Source organism: Dermacentor silvarum, chromosome 8 (assembly GCF_013339745.2).
Source record: "Dermacentor silvarum isolate Dsil-2018 chromosome 8, BIME_Dsil_1.4, whole genome shotgun sequence".
NCBI classification, from domain to species: Eukaryota; Metazoa; Arthropoda; class Arachnida; order Ixodida; family Ixodidae; genus Dermacentor; species Dermacentor silvarum.
Window position 1 is genome coordinate 93,302,169 of NC_051161.1, and position 6,100 is coordinate 93,308,268.

Below are 6,100 nucleotides of genomic sequence, written 5' to 3' on the forward strand. Positions count from 1 at the left end.
GTGTCGCGGACTTTTGTTAACGAAAAACGTGGGCAAGAAATGTCGACCGATGTCGCCAAGAGCCGCCAAAGAAAAAAAAAAAAAAGAAGACACCCATATTTGGCTCTCTGGTCTGTCCATGTCTAATCATCAAACCAGCGAAGGTTTGATGATTAGTGATGCCTATTTGATGCTGTACACTGACTGGTTTAGTTTGGTTTGTTTTGACGAGTTGTATGTAGGAATCCGTAGTGGGACTTACACATTCTGAAGGATTGGCCGAGAATGGGCACACACCCAAAGCAATATACTGAGTGGTTACATCGAATAAACTAAGATAAATAAATGAATCCGGTAAATATAACTCACCATTCTATTAACTGATCGGTGTTCTTTAGAGATGTCTGGGAGCCGGCATTTGTTCAGGTTTTGTGTGGGAAGTTATTTTTTGGGTTGCGCAGAACAAAGATGAACATACTTGGACAGCCCATTAGGGCTATACAAGCCACTTCGCTGGTACTTTCATGCAACCTTTGTATTTATATCCGAAACAAAAAATATCCGCGACGAGATGAGGACCGATCAAGATGGCGACGTAGCGAGGGGGCGAGAGCAGCCGCGAGGAGGAAAGCGAAGGCGAAAGAGAAACCCCTCACTCTCCTACGACCTCAAAGTGGTTTAGGGGCACTTTAATAGTGAGAGCATTCGCTATGTGCGTGTTGTGGTCAAAATAAAGAAAGTTGCGAAGTCCGTTACGCCACAAGTTGTAAAATGAATGTTACGCAGAGGAATATCGATTCGCAGAGCGCCAAGAGGCATTCGTATATAGCTGAATCGTCAAATAATACTATGCAGAATACGATGCAGGAGTCTAGCAGCACTGCTATACCAAGAAAACAAAATAGGGTGAGTAATAAATCAGCCCCGTGTTCGATATTTGAGTAAATTGTTCTAAGATAAGCATAATGCTTAATAAAACAGGCTGTGCCCAAATTACAGTGTTATTAAGAGCCCTGTGATAAAGACGAATCTTCACTTCACCTCCAAGTAAGATTACCATATTTGAGCGAGTCCTCTTGAGAGATTTCCTCTTGAGAATGTTCAGCGCAAGGCGGTCAGATTCATATTTAACCGCTGCAAGCGAACCGATTGTCCTACTGAGCTTCTGCATCGCGCAGGGCTAGGTACATTGTGCAACAGAGCACAGATACATCGCCTGAAGTTTTTTATCGATTGCTGAATGTTCACTACAAAAAAAAAAAAGAAAACGCCGTTGTTTTCGTTAACATAAAAAGGGAAGGTGCACCAAAAGCACGCGTGAATGTACAAAGAATATTTTTGCAATAACAACACGCTTCGCTTTTCTTTTTTTTTCCCTGAAGTAATAAGGGAATGAACGCGCTTGACCAATTTCATGAAGAGCAACCAACCTTACAAAAATCTGTAGTGGAAATTGAGAAATGCATACTGCCTGTGCTCCCGCCAAAGTGACAAAGAGTTTGTGGGCCGTTAATTTTAGAGCGTTTTTTCTTTATATGTTTTCTTTATATATCAAGAGCAATGCTTGCACCTGTATATTGTACCTATTGTACACCCACTCCTGTAATAATCCCTCCTATGGGATCGACAGTATAGCCAAATAAAAATAAAATAAGAAAACATACGTGTAACGCATAAACGCCAGCATTAGACAATGCTCAACGAATAAGAAAAACATTTATGCAATTAAGACAGAAGGCCTACTTGTATACCTACTGCATGAAAATAATATTTTGATCCATGGCCTCAAACGTCTTAGAAAAAGTGTCCAAACACAGTGCCTTAAAAAAAAGAAACTGAAGAAAAAAGTTTGCAGATCCACAACTGAGTATTCCTAAAGCAGATAGGACAGTTTTGTAGTTGTCTCTATTACAGCATCTCAAGCGAACAAAGTTTATATAGTAGTTTACAGCTTTTGTGAGATTGTTATAACGTTTGCGAGGGTTTAGCATACGTCTTGATCGCAAATAGGTGGTATGCTATGCATTTGTGTACAAAAACATCAAGCTTGTTCCCTTAAACTGCCTTAGGAAGTGCCTTTTAGAAAATTGTGATATCGCTTTTTATTAATGCGTTAGAGTTGTAAACTTGGTACTTAAGGTCGATACTTCAACTTTCCGCACTCGCCACGCCACACAATGGCGGGGTTGATGCGGAAAGGTACAGACGGAAAAGGACCCATCGTACAAAAAAAAAATATTCAAGCAGGACTTTGACCTAGGGCGAGTTGGTCGATAGCTAACTAGTGAGAGCCCAGCGCAAAAATCACAGCGCACAAAAAAACTTACAGTACACGGGACGATCGCTGAAATACAAGTGAATTTCACTGCAGTAGACCACGCCCTTACACGCGCAGTGTTCAGTGATCAAAACGAGATGCTCGGAACGCATGGCGGCTGATGCTTCTTGCGCCACCAGAGTGCGCTGGGTGATCATTAAGAGTTTTAGAGTGTCCGGTATTCCGTTACACGCAATGGTGTTTGCGTAATACTGGGTTACCGCAAGCTGGCAGCGCCATTGTTTGACACTTCGTCTAGCCACAGTGCCTTACAGACACGTTTTTGTGCTCACTGTGTGTTCTTGTATGTAAAGAAAGAAACAAGAAAAAAAAAACATTTCATAAGACGAAGTCTCCACGATGGCGCCAATGCCGGAAATTTACACCAGCAGCGAAGCACAATAAACATGGTATAGTGAGCCATCTAGCTGACTACACAGCAATAATTACTCTGTGTTTGTCTGGTTGAGCTTTACGCTCACCCGGTGCCGGCCATCGACCGGCTGCTCAAGTATGCGCCTCTCGTCACCCGAGAATCCGCAAACGCCACAGCGTATGCCGGACAAGCTGAAACTTTCCACTGAGGTGCCAAATGCAGTCACAGTGTGTCACAAAGCCTCTCGTTTTCATCGCATACAACAATGCGCTGTCCCCAGCGTCCACCGGTGGCGCAGAAAGCGGCGGCCGCAATGTGCTCCGAGCATCGTATTTCAATGGCAGAGCACTGTACGCATGCTGCAGGAAGCCATGGAACATTTACACACACAATCCGCATCTCCATAACCTCCGAAAATCATATCTATACTCTATCAGACAACCGTTTCGCGCAGTTTCTAACACCTTTTTTAAGCGGAAGGGTCGATTGAAGTATACAAATGCTATCTTGCATTTAAGATGTTGCTTTGGCATGCAAATTTTTTGTTAATGTAGGAGCATCCGCGGACAAACATAGGTTGGTTTGATTCGCGCATGATTGGACAGCTTGAGTGGCATGAACAAGTTACGACATATTCTGACGTCCTTCCAATTAGTCCCTATATTTACAGATATGCTGCACGCGTATATTATCTATGTTCGAGTTGGCGCTGTGTGACAGCTGACCTTGACAACCTATCTAAATGCAAAGTCGGTCTGACACTTTATGGAGGAACCATATTCTTTCATAAACAAATTCACAGTGAAAATGCAGTAGATCACGTGATAAAGAAAAAAATTCAAAAAAAAAAATGTGACGCTGAACGTGTTAGGCCATAGAGTTTCCAAGAACGATTAGTAAAGAGCACTCTCGAGCTAGTGTCTACAGGAACTTAAGTATGACAGTTCAGCCAGCATAACAGTGATAGACGTTACACGGATTTGCGTAAACTTCATCGTTCCGGCTTCAAATGGCTTGCCGACTTTGAAAATTCATGTTCTACAACATATCGCTTTATAAATGCCGCAATGCGCAATGAATAAACACATGCGCTAAGACTTGTGTGTAGAAATTCGTTTATTAAAATTTAAGTCTGTGTTCTGGTACTTGCCGTAGACGCCAAAATTAACGGCTAAGCGGACAGGGGCCGCCTTAAGTGTCGTTCTAATACCGCTAAAGACAACAAAGAAGACAGATTCACGAAAACAGCATCGAAATCATAAAATCGATGCAGGCTACGCTGCTGTCGAAACAAGATGGCGGCAGAGCAGGACACTTTGAAACTCGACGGGAAGATTGTCAGCGCAAAAAAAAAAAAAAGAAAACGAAAGAAACGCACACACAATTGCTCTTTCCTATGCGCCTACTGTACGCTACGCTGTGTTTTAATAGTTTCGTATGCGCAGAGAGTTAAAATACGGCGATAATGTGCGCGCCTTTAGTTTTTTTCTGCTTTTTTTTGTCGACGCGAGGTGGCGTCACATTGCAGTGACGTCGTGTTTTCTCAAAAGTATAGACAGAACATTAGGCAAAATAATAAACGCTTGGTGGCGCAATCGACCACCCCGTTTCAAAGTGCGACGCTCATAGCATCCATCCATTCATCCGTCGAAGAGGTAAGGCGGAAAAAGATAAAATTCACCTTGACGTCGATAATATACAGGTTTGCAATGCAGGCGATTAAATGAAAACTATAAGCATGGGAAGGAACACAATGACATATTGGGAGACCTTCAGAATGACGTCAGAATCGGTAGGCGTCTGGATGATAACTTATTTGTTCTTACTCAGTGTATTGAAATATCCAGAGAAGGAATGAGACCGTTATGTGGGGCTTTTTTTATACATTACCGGAGCGTACGACGACGTAGACAGCCCAATTTGTGCGATATTTTGGAAGGGTAGGCTTAGGCCATGACTGTATACAGCTTTTGAGGCAGATTTGCCTAGAAAATACCGTTTGTGCTGCTGAATGGGAGACGATGAGGAGTGAGTGGGAACGAGGGACTGAGACAGGGGTGCCCTCTGTCCTCGCTGCTATTTATGATGCACATTGTAAGGATGGAAAGAACTCTAGAAGCAACAAATATCGTGTTTAACCTCTCATACAAACAGTCAGGCGCAAGAGTAGAACAGCAGTTCCAGGTTCGTTTTATGCGAACAATATTGTGTTGCTTGCTAACAAGCAATCTGATGTGCAACGTCCGGCTATATTTGTGGACAGGAAGGTGAGAATTTAGGATTGCAATTTAGCGTTAGAAATGGGGTTTTATGGCATTCGATGAAAACAGTGAACAGAGAGTGTCAATACAGCGCCTGGAAATTCCTCGGATAAAAGAATACAAATGCCTTGGTGCACGAATAAACCGAGGCAATACATACATGGAAACACTAGGAAAAAACAGCATATCCACGGGGTGAATGATGATGGGTGGGCGAAGCTCCGGAGGGAATCATCGGTAAACCGTGAATCTTCCGTGTAATTCGCCCAGTCTCGCCGCACTAAATCGAACGATTGACTTCCACCAATGACACGCGCCATATGTGACGTCATTCCTATTTTACAACAGCGCCCTTCATTATAATTGCACCATCTCCCGCTTAAGGGGACGCTATCACAAACGCGTTAGAAACGTGCAGTACTCTCTACTAAGGGGGAGAGGCCACAGCGTCTTACGCAGCCGTTTACACATGCCGGAACGTGCACCGCGTTTGCCGACGCCATCACATGACTGCTGAGAGAGTATAACCCCCGCATTCATAAACGCTCCTCGACTTGAACTTGACTTGCCACCGCCTTCAACGCGTTTCGAATGCGCTGCCCAAGGCGGTGGCAAGTCAAGTTCAAGTCGAGGAGCGTTTATGAATACGGGGGTAAGGCGGAGAGGCCACAGCGTCTTACACCAGCTTCTTACACGGGCCGTAACGCGCTAGCACAAACGCGTTAGAAACGCGCAGTCGTTCGTTAATGTTGGGTATTTATTGTCATCGTGGTGCGTGTGTCCATGTGCGCTTCGTGGTGTAGTCGAAAATATTGGAAAATGTTCGAAAATATTGATCTCCCTTTGATACCGCAGGTTTGATGGGGGCCCACAAGTTCTTTTATCACAGTTACATACTGCAAGGGCCATACTGGAATGTTGTGACGAAAAGGAGGGCCGAGTAGCCATGATACAAATTGATCTTGAAAAGGCTTTTGATAGAGTCGTCCATGATATCATTTTCTTGCTTTTAGAACATGTTAAAGCTGGTTCAGTGATAACAGATGGAGTGAAAATGGTGTACAAAGATTGCACTGCAAAATTAATAATTAATAGAAAATTAAGCGCCAGTATAAAAGTACAGTCTTCAGTAAAACAGGGATGCTGCTTGTCGCCTAGCTCTTCTGT